General features: G+C 42.7%; 1 long non-coding RNA gene across 1 annotated transcript in view; it reads left to right on the plus strand.

Annotated features, from left to right (window-relative positions):
* The window catches only part of LOC144380207 (uncharacterized), a 127,351-nt gene that overhangs the window by 95,845 nt on the left and 16,860 nt on the right, over positions 1 to 14,646 (plus strand). Inside the window, exon 3 of the long non-coding RNA XR_013444125.1 lies at positions 9,353 to 9,428. This is a non-coding gene — a long non-coding RNA (uncharacterized LOC144380207). The remainder of the gene's footprint in view (positions 1 to 9,352; positions 9,429 to 14,646) is intronic.

Consider the following 14,646-nt stretch of genomic DNA (forward strand, 5'->3'; position numbering starts at 1 on the left):
ATTCTTTACGTGTGTCTGGGCTTCCTTGTTCATGAAGCGTGTTCACGGATGTGATTCATTTTCTTCTTCCTCCAGCCCTTTGAGTGGGCAAGACGGTACTTACTATCCTTACTTCAAAATAATGCTTTGATGATTTTCCTTTCTTCTTGCAAAAATGATACCTGTTTCCAATAGAAATGTTCTGAAACACAGATAAACAAAAAGAATTTTAAAAAGTCTTATCACTCAGGGATAGAAACTGTTAACCCCTTGATGTATATCTTTCTTGATCTTTCCCCATGCATATTTTGTATTCTTATTTTACTAAAATGAGAATTTGACTAAAGGGGAAGACGAGGCTCAGGGAGGGAGTTCAAGTATCTCTTTCTTCATGTAATGATTTCTTTCTAACAAGCTCTGTACAAAGGGGGTCGGAGGTGTGTGATGGTCACAGCCAGTGAGGAACCAACTGATACCAGGGCCCCCATCTTGAGACTCTTATTTTGAATTCATGTGGCTCTTTCCACTTCTCCAGCCAATGGAACCTCATGAATAAGAATTTGTTTTCTCCACTTGGAGAGGGTTGGCGTAAGCGCCAAGAGACATGGGGGTTGGCTCTGGAGAGAATGGTAAGAAGGCAGGTTGTGGATGGGAAGCATAAGGAAGTCTGGTAGAGCCCAGGACAGATGGACAGACTTTCTGATGCCACGTTCTGATGCCCAGCCTAACAGATGACAATTAGCAGCCACCAGCTGTAAAGTGACTGTAAATGCTGCTTTGAGTAAAATGAGTCTTTTATTTTTGATGCATTTAGCAAAACATTTTAAAATCCAACAATGAATGTTTGTTGGCAGCCCAGAGGCTATGTGGCATGGGGGAGGGCCTGGTTATTTGCCACGGATGAGGGCTCCTGTGGGTATCCTCTCTCCAGCTAGAGCAGGAGGCTCTCCTCTGAAAGGAGAGAAGCGGGCTCATTCAGAGTGGTCGTTTTCTCGCCACCTGACCTTGAGCAAGTTCCTTCTCTCTCCTTCGTCATCAGTTTTCCATCTGTAACTGGTCTCCCTGTTCCCTTCTTGTCCCCTCCAGCTGCTACCCTGTGCCTCTTCTCTACATTGTCTCTAGGAGTGGTTTTTAAACATTTCAGGGATGCCTGGGTGGCTCAGTCAGTTGAGCAACAGACTCTTGGTTTTGGCTTAGGTCATGATCTCCCGTGAGACCGAGCCCCACGTCAGGCTCCGTGCTCAGTAGGGAGTCTGCTTCCCCTCTCCCTCTGCCCCTCCCCCTACTAAATAAATAAATCTTAAAAAATTAAAAAAAATTAAAAATGTACATTCATTTGAATCAATCTCCTGTTTACAAATCCTATGTCAGCCGTAACATTGGTAATAAACTCTATGGGATCCTTAGAGATCCCATGGGATAGAAAACCATGCAATAAGGTTCTGTGCCATCTGGCTCCCATCTACCTCTCCAGCTTCATCTTTTTTTTTTTAAGATTTTATTTATTTATTTATTTATTTATTTATTTATTTATTTGAGAGAGAGAGAAAGAGAGTGGGGTGGGGAGGGGCAGAGGGAGAGGGAGAGAGAATCTTAAGCAGACTCCCAGATGATGCTGGGCTCCATCCCATGACCCTGAGATCATGACCTGAGATGAAATCAAGAGTCCAACGCTTAACTGAGCCATCCAGGTGCCCCTCCAGCTGCATCTTTTACCCCCTCTCCCCTGATCTCTAAGGTGCAGCCACACCTCCAATGAGCCAAGCTGGTTTCCTGACTTAGAGTCTTTGAGTCTCCCTAAAGAATATGGCAGGGTTTTCATCATCCAGGCCACAGCTCACATGTGACCTTCTTTCCTGTCCAACCCAGCTCAAGGGACCTCCTCAGTCTGAGTTCATTCTCCACTACCTAACTCTGTTCTATTTCTTTTACTTACCACTATTGACTTTATGGTCTTTCCCCTCCCACCTTCTTTCCACCCATGCCCGTCCACACACCTAGAAAGAGGTGCTCAACAAGAGCAGGAGCTTTCTGATGAGGCAATCAGCTTTATGATTAATCAGTATTAGTTCATGTCACACATCCTAAAAGTTAAGAATTGCAACTAACAAAAAAATCTTTTTTAAAAAAAGATTTTATTTATTTATTTATTTTAGGGAGAGAGGGAGAGAGAGAGAGCAAGAGCAGGGGGAGGAGCTTCAGAGGGGGAGGGAGAAAAAAAATCTCAAGCAGCATGGAGCCCAGTGCAGGGCTCGATCCCATGACCCTGAGCTCATGACCTGAGCTGAAATCAAGAGTCAGACACTTAACGAACTGAGTCACCAGGGTGACCCATAGTCACCCCTATAATAAAGACAGTGGTTCTTAAGACACTTTTGTTTTATAGTCACAGCAGATGCTACCTTTGTCCCCTCGTCTTTCCCCTTCAGTTCGTACCTACCTGACTCCCAGCTGTCAGCATCCACATTTCGTTGCCTGAGCTCTGAGTTTAGACTTTCATTGGCCACTGAAGCCCATGTGGCACACTGAAGCTTAGAGAATTAATGCTTCCCCCTCCCATCCCTGGAGCTGTTGGGAATTGGTGGATAGATACCTCAGCTCCCTCACCCTTCAGGTGGACTAACTCTGATGTGTGTGTCCTACTCTGCCTTTCTGAGTCTCTAACAGGAGTGCACTTCATTTTCCCACAGTGGTAACTGATTCAGGAACATATCCCATATTGGCTGCCTTCACTCCCCTCTCTCACTTCCCAAATTCCTACCTCTGCTTCCTGAGATCATCTCCCAGAAACAACTTGAACTTGAATCCTTGTCTCAGGGCTTGTTTCTGGGGGCACTCAAATAAGATAGCATTGTAAGTATTGCCCATTACCAAAAAGGCGTTATACCATAAATGCTATTTGGTGTGCCCTTTGCTTTTTTTCCAGCTGTCAGTAACCGTACCAATACATACTGATCTACCTCATTTCTTTTCACAATGAGATCACCTTACTTTTAATTAGTATGGGGTTTTAAAATGATATAATAGTCTTCTGTTTCTCTTGGCGCCCACAATGACTATAGGCAGTCAAGTACTCCTTCCTCTGTGTTTGGGTTTCTCAGGCTCAGCACTATTGGCATCTTGTTCTGCCTATTTCTTTGTTGTAAGTGGCTGTCCTGAGCATTGTGGGATGTTCAGCAGCATCTCTGGTCTCTACATCCTAGATACCTGTAGCACACTTCTATTTGTGATGCCCAAAAATGTTTTCAGAATTGCTAAATGCCACCCTCCCGAGGGGAGGGGAATGGTCCTCAGTTAAGACCATTGCTGAGTGCATACCCCAGTTCCACCCAAATCTAGGGCTGTGTCTAATTCCAATCACACTGTCTTGGTTAGGGTATACCCTAACTGAAAGGTTACACATTCAAAGATTAGTCAAAAGAGCTTTGATGAAACACGCTTTTGGTGTTCTGCTAATTATTGTCCCCTGGGGATTTGTATCACATTTGGCTAAGCTGGAGCTACATTTCCCAGGATTCCTTTCCTCGCGTGGTCCTGGATTAGGTTTGGCCATGAGAGAATCCTGTGTGGGATTTGGAAGATGGAGTGAAAGGGCCACCTTGTTTTGAAGGAAGGCAGCATACGGTCAGGTGCTATTGCACTCATGCTGGATGTTGGGTCTGCCAGTCACATGGTTGGCATGGACCAGCAGCAGGGCCCATGGCTTCCTCCCTTGCACTGGCTCTTCTCTCAGCTTCTCTGAACCCTGAGTCAGGCTCATGTGTGGATCCCTAGGAGGTCACACTTACCAATGGTGTTGTAGGCAGGGAGGTGGCTAGAGACAGTGTGGGTTCCTATGAGAGCCAGACACCACTTCTAGTTCCTCCTCACAGTTGCAGAATGTTCTTCTGGATCCATTCTGGTCTTACCTTCCTCATATCATGTCCATCTTCCTTTTGCAATGGCTGAGCCTGCTGGCTTCAGGATCAGACACAGGCCAATAGACCTCACATACTGCTAACCAGCTCCTGTGATCACCGATGACCTAAACCCTGTAACAGACCTGGCCTGTCACTCATGGTGGCTCTGCTCCTCTGAATTCTAGACACACACACCCCTGGGTCATCAGGTACATCCTGACTGAGAAATTGCATATTCAAGGATTGCTCAAAAGGGCTCTGATGAAAGCATTTTAATGCAGCCATTGGTGTTTTGCTCTTTATTGTTCCCTGGGAGCCATCCGAGGAAGAAAAACTGATCCTTTGCCCCCCACCTCTCTCTTTTTTAAAAAATCCACTGTAGCTATTACCCTAGGGTACCAGGAGCCCTTAATATTGACTCAACAGAATTGCACAGTGGAAGAATCAAGAGAGGATTCATCACCTGGCAGGATTTTTTTCCCACCCAAAACTCAGGCTGAGTCTCTGAAAACTCAACATTTGGAAGTGTCCATTTCAGTTCAGGGTGTGTGCCCTCTTCTCCCCAAAATTTACTCAGTGCCATGTCCTTCTCCTTGTGCAGATGGCTTGTCGCCCGGCATGCAAGGGGTTAATTTACCCAACTGCCTGTGGACTCTACGGGCTATTCCATATTTATTTCAATTATATAAGTATACTGGGCCAGTGTATTTATTTTAAATCACATTATCTACAGCTTCCCAAGCATGTGTCAACAAAAAGAACGGTTTCAATTTAGTAGACTTTGAAATGGTGTGCAGTTTATCCTTACTTCAATTATACTCTCTACAGTAAGTCATGGGCAGCTTCAGGATTATTCAGGGCAAGGAATGCTATCTGAAAGCATTGATTTTTCCCTTCTCTTCAAGAACAGTTCACTGAAGGATGCACTGGAGTCTCCTTTAAGGAAACATAAAAATACATTTCTCAGCTGTAACTTCTGAGAAATCTTAATCTTAGGGGCTCTGGATGAGGCTGCTGGAGAAGTTTCTAACCTTTAAAGGAAGCTGTGCAAAGTTGGTTGCCAAGGTGTGACCATAGCAGGACCCATGTTTCTTGGCTTGAAGTGATGGGAAATGGGTGGGCAAAGGAAAAAAAGGATGCCAGAGAGTTCCTGCACTCTGTCTACTCATAAATAAACACATATTGATGGGGCACCTACTGTGTACCAAGCCCTGTGCTGGGAACTGGAGATACAGTGATGAACGATAAAGGTCAGAGCTTCATGGGCATGTGACTCATGGAATTCCCCCAAGGCCACAGGCTTAGGAAGTTTCCATACTTGGCTCAAGGTTCTATTGTTGCTGTCTTGAAGTTCTTACTAACTTTCAAACAAAAGGCCCCATGGTTTCATTTTGCACTGGGCCCTGCAAAATATGCAGCCTATCCTGATAAATACACAATCATTTCTGCCCTCATGGAGCTTAGAGTCTAGTGGGGGAGACAGATATGACCTAAGTACAGAAACTAATTACGGAAGCTAATTCCACTTGTGATGAGGGTTACTTAAGAGCAGGTACAGGTGTGCTTAGAGGGTATGAAACAGAGGGACCTAGTAGTTTGCAGGGAGTGAAACCATCCAGAAGAAGAACCACTGAAGTAGACAGTGAAAGAGATAGCTCATGCCAACATGCAGAGTTCTTCAGGGAGATCATTCTGGGTGGAAGGAACAGCATGTGCAAAGGGCCCCAGGTAGGAAGGAGCCTGGCCTTTCAGAATCAGAGACGAGGCCAGTGGGAGTAGGGCATAGAGGACATGAGGGCAGGATAGTATTCTCTCTTTGACAAGGCTACCAAGACCTGGATGCACCGTGGTCAGATTTGTAGATTTTCCCAGTTGGCAACCGGAGGTGACCCATAGATTTCCTTCTGTTGCTGTCCATTATTGCTGTGTGATCCATGAATTAACATAGCCTTCCTTAAATATTGCAGTTCTTTGGAAGGGGGTGAATGTCCCACAAATACCTCAGTCTCTCAAAATATTATTCATTCTAAGTTACTTAAATTTAAATGATATATACTTAATAATTACTGAGTATCTATTGAAGAATCCAGAATGAAGATGTCATTTACGAATTTACCGGAAGCCTTGGCAGTATTTACACATAGAGTCTGAACAACATTTGTAAATTCATTATACCACTGCATGTTGAGTAATTTATTTTATTCCTGTGCATTCTTTACCTCCTTCTTTGACACATAAAAGCATGAGTTCCCTTGACCTTGGCTCTCCAGAATTTGGTGAATATCCCTCTGTAGACTCATACAGGTTGTGATTTTATTACTTTTTCCATCTCTCCTCTTTCAAAGCTGAAGAGAACTGTTCTACTGAAGTCTCTTTACAGGTGAGTGGGGAACTCCACACTATGTGCAATGGGAACAAAATTGAAATCGTTGTACATTAGAAAGTTTACTTGTCTGAAACATTTGCAATTTGAAGTCTTGGGGAATAGTGAGAAGGAGGGGCCGGGGAAAGAAAAAGAGCCTCCAGTGATGAGTACTTCAATAGCCCCATAAATCACATTTGAAAAGACAGTTCATATGTTTACTGAATTGATTTGCCTGGACAAACGGAAGAAAAATGTAAAAGAGAAGAATAGAAAACTCTACAAATGACCCTTATCTGGTGCCATTTTTATAATGGTGTCCTGTTGACAACTCACTTTATGACCGGGTTAAAAATTTCAAGCAGACTTGACTGGGAACCATTAGCATAGGAAATAACTCTGGGGTCAGTGACAGTAGCAGGACTTAAAAAATGTTTTATCTCTTTTTGTCTATTAAAGTGAGTTACATTTATGGATTTTTCTAATATGAAACCGTTCCTTTACTTCTGGGATTAATCCAGTTGGGTCGTGGCTGTGTGTGCGCATGTGCGTGAGTGTTCTAACCATGTGAACCATATTCAAGGGTGAAAGGCAGTGGCATTTGGTATATTCACAATGTTGTGCAACCGTTTCCAGAACTTTTTTAATCATCCCAAGCAGAAACTCTGGGTCTATTAGATAAGAACTCTCCATTCAGCCCCCTTGTAACTTAGGTTCTTCTTTCTGGCTCTCTCTAAACTTGTCTATTCTAGGAACCCAACTCCTGCAAGATGTGTCTGGCTTACTTCACTCAGCATGATGGTTTCAGAGTTTTACTCTTGTCATAGCCTGTGCCAGAACTTTTATTTTCATTGCTTCATCTTCGTTTAATGACTGTGGGGGCTGTGGTAGGAGTCATAGAAAGCCATAGTTTTTGGAAAAGGAAACTTTCCTCTCAAAAAGTAATTATGGAAATGTCATAAAAAGGTGAAAGATTTTCGAGGAGAGTCAGACATAAAAATTACATTTTGCAAATTGTACTTGAAAAGAATTATTTTAATTGAAGTAGCTATTCCCAAGCCCCAATCCCCTCTGCTCCTGTAACCTCAGAATGTTCAACTACTTGCTCCTCCGATATGGCCTTAATATGCCACTTAAGGAAGAACTCCTTGACGGGAGCTACCTGGGGACTATGTATGGGAACCCTGAGAAATGAATCTGTCTGGAGAATTTGGTAACCATGGCAGGCCAGCAGGCAGGTAATTTTCAGACCCATGAAGTCTTTTGCACTTCCTTCTTTGTCTCTCCAAAGAGGAAAATATCTCTCTAGCATGCTTGAAGGTGGTCCTAGGAGTTGGCTCTATTCATTCATTCAACCATTTATTCCACAAATATCTATGAAATGCCTGTGGTGTGCCAGACACTGTGGGACTAGGGACATTTTGGTGATCGTGCCGACACAGTCTCTACAAAGTGAGAGCATATATTATTGCAGGGAAAGACAGACTTTGAATGGGTAATTACAAGGGTGAATCGCGTCAGAAAAGGAGAAGTGGGGGGCACAGTGGAAACATGACCGAACACCGTAAGAAGTGAGGGTGACCAGAAACTTCTACCCGGGTTGTTTGGAGGGATGAGTCGTGGACATTTGGTTCCTGGTGTTATCAAATTGGAACAGATGAAGAATTAATGCAGGCTGTGTCTGGGATACTAACATTCTCAGGTGGAGAATATTCTCTGTCTGATGAGAAATAACTGATGTGTCCATTTTGACATTCATTAAATATGACCATTGTGTGAGTAAAGTTGATGGGACTTTTGGACATGTAAAAAATCCATTTTACTCCTGGGAGGCCATGATGGGATGCTTGGTTAAGAGGCTGCTGTGAGAGGCGTCAGGCCGTGGGCCTAGAAGAGCGACAGTGGCCATGGAGGAAAACACACGATGGTTTAACATTTTTAAAGTATTAGCCACGTGTTTGTGGTTTCTTGCTTGTCTCTCCAGCTCTTACTACCCCTGCATTCCGCCAACCAGACTCTCCATCTTTACTGGCTTAGCAGAAATTCAGAAGAACAATGTCTCTTCTTGGATTTGAGTTTCAAAAGCCTAAGGCCTCAGAGGAACAAGAAGGGTTTGAGCTGCATTAGAGGAAAACTTCTGGCTTCTAATGCTAGAACGGAGTCCCAAGGTGTGTGGGTCATTGCCTGCTTGCTCTGAGACCCCGTTCTCACCCTTCTGCTGCTCTGCTTTGCATCTCGGCATTGGCCTCCGTAGACTCCACTCCCAGGCTCTCTGGTGCACGTGGCCTCTGGGTAGGTTTGTCTATGGCGGCCTGGCCCAGACCTTGTGTCCAAGGTGAGAGAAAGGAGACGTCAGAGATTTCTCCCTCTTTTGTCTCTGCTTCCGGTGGCATCTCTGAGGACAGCTGTATCACTTCTCTTGGTTCTGGCCTGTGGGGAGCATCTGGGCTCTGTGAACACTACTTCCTCCCTTTGTCCCTTTGTTTCCCCAACTCTCCATGTTACCGCAGCATTTCCCGATGACCCCGTTGGCCTTTCTAACAACTTTGTAACTGGTTCTCCACAGTGCATGCCCTCAGTGTGGCCTAAATTCTGCTTCCCTGACTGAATGCTGATCAACATCCTGAAGTTGTCGGGAGGGCCCACAAAAAAGAGGAGACATGGATGAATCCTGGGCTGAAGGCAGCAGATTTGAAACACCTATATGGACCACACAGACATTTCTCTTACACATTGCCTGGCCTCTATGTGAGCTCCTATTTGAGTGAGCACCATGGATCCCAGCACCCACTTGCTGTGGGAATTAGCATCCTAAGCCCATAGTTGTCCTTACCTTTGGCAACTGGCAAAGGCTTTTCTTGGCTAGTAGCTGCAGTGCCCTTGTTTGGGCCCCTGAAACTTAGCTCTAGGTAGATAACCCCCCTTCTAGACCTTGAGGACATGCTGAAGTCCCAGGACAGAGGATGGGGTCCTAGCTTCTAGAATATCTCATAACCCAGCCCCCTTAAAGAAAGAACATTTGCATCTCATTTTGCTTTCTACTCAAGAACTGAGCAAGTTAGAGCTGGAAATTACCTTAGAGATCATCTTATTCAAATTTTTCATTTTGCAGATAAGGATATTGAGGATTGGGGAAGGGATTTTGGCTGTGCAAGAACTTCTAGCTCATCCTGTATCTACTATATTTGGTGAGTATTAGCACCTTTAACGGAGAACCTCCACTGGCACTTTCTACACCCTACAGAATCACATATATTCTAAATTTTCGACTCTTTTGTGTTTGAGAGCAGAGAGCAGCTACTGAAAAGAAATCCACACATACCTATATCTGTACCCGTTCATGCATGTTTGGTAATAGAAAAATGTCAACCTTAGGGTTCTGCAAAAGAGAGCTCTTTCTGGAATGACACTTGAACTGTTCAATATCATCTCAAATCTCATTTTGGTGGCTCTAGCCTTCTAAAAGCCTGGCACAAGATGAAGTGGATTAAGGTTGAAATTTTCCAGAGGCTTTGTCTCACATCAGTGAAGTACTTCTAATCACTTCCCATCATTGTCAAAACCAGAACAGCTTCTGAATCTCATGGACCACCGTCATGGTTCAGAAGAACTGCATACCATGGCTGAGAGAAGAACTGTTGACCAGAACACTGGTTGGCAAAACAAATCTAGAAGGGGGAAAAAAATAAGATATCTGCATCCTTGACTTTATTAGACCGCCAGATCATCTTTTTCAGGAGGATAGTGGCTCCTAATTTCTTTGTGCTTCCTCCCTCCAGTTTTCTAAAAGGGAAGAATAAATTCCAGGAACTTGGTGTTGAAGGCTTCAACTGTTTTGTATTTAGGATCCTAAGCACTAGTGTCTGAATGGTTGGAAGACACACATATTTTGCAATCCTCCCCACCCCCAGGAATAAATTCTTCATCTTTAATGAAGTGATCTGTCCAGGCCCAGGTAGATTCTCTGTGAGATAATTTGGCAGGTAAGTGCAAAACCAAGACCATCTCTATTCCATTCCTTGTAAACTTCCAGGCGGCATTACTGAGGACTCAGGCATAAAAGTTTAGAATCTGTGTCTTTGCCTGAATTTAATCATCTCCATCAGAATCCTTAAGGAATTACAATAACAGTGATTCATTCATAATTCACAATTTCCATTATCTTCTTTCTCCATCTAGTGTGGGGGGTAAAATTTATGGCTTCATTTACATTGTGTTCTATGAATAATAGAAGAAATATAGTAAAGACCCATGGAAATGTTCTCGCTGCAGACGCACTTTGGAACACATCTGCATTACAATAGCCTTCGTACAGTGCAAGATCCACAGAGCCTGCAGCTGCGAAGGAAGCATTTCAAAGGGGCCATTCTCATTATACAGAGTCTTCTCTTTCTTTGAACTTCAAAGCAGAATGAGGAGACCTTAAATGATATGGGGTAGGTAAGTGATGAAATTGTAACTTCAAGTATAAAATATCTTCAGTTATGTGTATGGGGAAACAGCCATTCAATGGAGCAAATATGTTTGCTCAGAATGATATCTGGCAGGCAGGCAGGAACAAATTTAATCTTAAGATTTCTTTGAGCTGTTGGGGCCTTAACGATAGTCTAGCCCAAAGCCCTCCTTTTGTGAATGGGCAAACGAAGGCATAGAGAAAGAAAATGACTTGCTCAGGGTCACATGGTAAAAGGACGGTCAGGACACAGGTGAACTCCTCCCTCTCTGTCTGGGGCTCCTGCCCGTGCACCACCTTTACCTTTGTTTTAAACACAAAGCACCTGGCTTTGCGACACAACCATAAAGCTAGAAGTAATCCTCTTGGAGAGGGATTTTTCAAACATGGAGCAGAGATGTTTTCAAGGATTTCCCCCTAAATAATAATCTCTCTCAATGGAAAATCTTCACCGAAAAACATTTTGAGACTTCAAGAAAGAAATTTGCCATACTTCTGCGATTAAGGAAATCTCATTTTTCTTCTCCCAAGGAATGACAATAAAGCTGATGAAAAACCATGCGACGTTCAGATTTCTCCCCCTGGTGTCTAGCTGTAGCCCAGTGCAATACTTTATTACAAATCCATCCACAGAAGAATAAAAACCAACCCAAATAGTATTTAAAGAATGGCCTGTCCTTTGAATCAATAGCTTTCCAGAGACCATATGCAGCATGACCTAGCCAAACCAACCCCCTTTTACATAGTAGAGGTTCAATGCATTTTTGTTGAAAAGATTAAATTCAAAAATGTACTTTTACTTGTAGTTTGTTGTAGGCTATAAAGAGTCATTTCTAAAACCTACTATGTTCATCAACTGCCCTCCCCGCCCCCCCGTGCTGTGGTTCCTATTTCCCTATCTCTTTCTATTTTGTGTTTGAAGAAAACACAAATCACAGAAAATCGTTATAGAGAAAGGCTTTGGGAAGGATCTCTCGTCTCTTACGAAGGCTCAACATAGCATGCCCTGTCTCTAATTTTATTAAAGTAATTCAGATATCATGTTCGTAGGGAGGCCTTTTGTAGCAGGAAAGGGCAACTGATATTAGTAGGCAAAACACATACAAATTCCACAGCACTGTGATTCACGGATGCATATTCTCTGATCCAACATGTCTAATACATTTAGTCATGCACAATAAAAACCAAACAAAAGAAGCAAGAACCGGCCTTTCACTACCCGCTTCCCACCCCAAGCTTTAAGGAATTCCTCTAGTTCTGCACACCCACAACAAACTAATGTGTCTCCCCCATCCTCCCAAGTATGTAGGAAAGCTCAGAGCGCATTCCCTCTAGGCAGGAAGACAAAGAAAAAATCACTTGGTTTACCTTCTTGGGCTAAGTGCTGACACCACCCTATTCTGGAAGTGATCTCAAATAGGATTCCTGTATGTACCAACAGAGAAGTGTCAAGCTAACAGCAGTAACAAACTTAAATTTCTACAGCTTACCAAGTAACTGAGATCCAGTCTATTGCCCATTTCAAATTCCACCCCCTAAACTAAATTCAGCCTGATTAAGATACTCTTTTGGTAGAACCACACCGCCTGCCTTATTTCTCAGTGTCTGATTTTTACGTACTGGACTGTTCTTCATTCAGTTAAGAATAAGAATAATATCTGCTTATGAAGCAGAGGACAAAGACCAGATTTTTGATTTTGACTTTTAGGACTCTTGAAGATTCTAAGAACCTGAAAGTCTGCCAGATGGCTTCCCTTCCCGTAAACTTTTTTTTTTTTTCTCCTACCCCACCATAATGGCATGGGGGATGTGGTCAGTGGGGAATTAAACTTATACCTGCTTTTATTTCTGGACCCTGGTTCTTTTGTATCTGGTCATAGAGACTCAAGTTTTGTCTGTTTAATTCTACTGTGACAGTTCTCTTCTGAAAGAGACATGGATGCAAGATAAAGCTATTAACTTTATTTTATAGGAGCAAAGAGAGTGAGAGAGTTTCTGTTTTGTGGGGGCCCAATGCAATCTTTGCTGAGTCATATTCTATTGTGTGACTATACTGCAAGTTATTTACCCATTCATTGGTGATGGACATTTGAGTTGTTGGTGATGGGCATTTGAGTAGTTTCCAGTTTTGGACCATTTTATTTTAGGTATGTATTTATTTGGGGCAATGTAGTTAAGAGCAAGCAAGAGCAACCTTGTAGCTGGTGCCTGAGAAGTCCGGGCAAGACTGGCAACTTGGTGGCAGAAGGGTAGACATAGAACATCCAGCTTGCAAACCCGGGAATCATGCTGTTCTAGGTCAGTGGTTTTCAAATGGGGTTGATTGCCCCCCTAGGGAACATTTGGCAATGTCTGGAGACATATTTGATTGTCACATCCAGAAGCCAGGGATGCTGCTACACATTCTACTCTGTGCAGGACAGCCCCCACAATGAAGAATTATCTTACCCCAAACACCAATGGTGCTGCAGTGGAGAAAGCCAGCTCCAGATCAAGTCTTACTGGGAATATTGTGTCTGATTCTGAGTCTAACACTTGAGTAAAAATCTTGCCAATTTGGGGCTTCTCCCATGAGGGTGGCCAGGAAGTGGGGGTACTTGAAACAGTATCAAACAAGATACTGGGAAAGGGACAAAAGCTGTTTAATCCAGAGAAAAGGAGGCTCAGGAGACATGGAAGTTTGTTCTGGTACATCAGAGACTGAACTGCAAGTCACAGGGAGAGAGATTTTGGCTTAAATAAGGGGGCCATTTCATTCATTCATTCATTCACTCTATTTATTTATTTATTTGAGAGAGAGAGAGTGCACAAGCAGGGATAGGAGCAGAGGGGGAGGGACAGGGGGAGTGGGGAGGAATCTTCAAGCAGACTCCCTGCTGAGCATGAAGCCCCACTCCAGGCTCAATCCCTTGACCCTGAGATCATGACCTGAGCCGAAACCAAGAGTTCAACGATTAACTGACAGAGCCATCCAAGCGCCCCAAGGAAGCCTTTTTTAACAAAGTTACTGGGAGTAGAATAGGCTTCCTTGTGAAGTAATGAGTTCCCTGCTATTGGTTAAGTTGAAGTAGATCCCGCTAGAACATAAATTCCCTGAGAGTAGCCACTGTATCCCCCAGGGACTGGCACAGAACTCAAGATGTAGTTGGATACCTAGTGAATGGCTATTGCATGAACAGTATTTTGATTCTTTATCAAAGATATTATGGAGGACATTCAAGGTTAGAAAGACTCCAATTTTTACTTTTGGTTTCGCCTTGTATTTCCTTAGGAAATATTTTATCTAAATTTTAAGGCAATGGTAAATAGAACAGAGAGCTAGCAGAACTCAATATAATAATTTTAAGCTACATTTGGCAAATTCATTTTTGAAGAGTCTGAATTCGTGTATAATGATGCATTGACACAAAAGGTGTGTCCCACTTTCAACAACCCAAATATTATAGATAATCTACAAAATATATATTTTTATCATTTTATTAAAGTATTACATATAAACAGAGAGGTACCCCTGAGATAAGTCTACAATTTGTTGAACTTATTATTTTAATTTTATTTTTTCCAGCTTTATTGAGGTATAATTGGTACATACACATTGTATAAATCTAAGGTGTACAGAGTGATCGTTTGATACACATGTATATTGCAAAATGATGGCCATTATAAGGGTAGTTAACATGTCTATTACCTCATATAATTATGCATTTTTTTCTGTGATCATAACATTTAAGATTTATTTTCTAAGCAACTTTCAAGTATATAATACAGTATTATTAACCATAGTCATCATGCTGAATAGTAGATCTGAAACCTTATTCATCTTATAACCGGAAGTGAATACCCTTTGATTATATAGTTTGTTGAACTTTTACAAACTGAATATACCCATGCCTCTGCTACCCAGATTGAGAAACTGAACATTTCTTGCACCCCAAACTTCCATTTGTGTTCCC

Source organism: Halichoerus grypus, chromosome 15 (genome assembly GCF_964656455.1).
Source record: "Halichoerus grypus chromosome 15, mHalGry1.hap1.1, whole genome shotgun sequence".
NCBI classification, from domain to species: Eukaryota; Metazoa; Chordata; class Mammalia; order Carnivora; family Phocidae; genus Halichoerus; species Halichoerus grypus.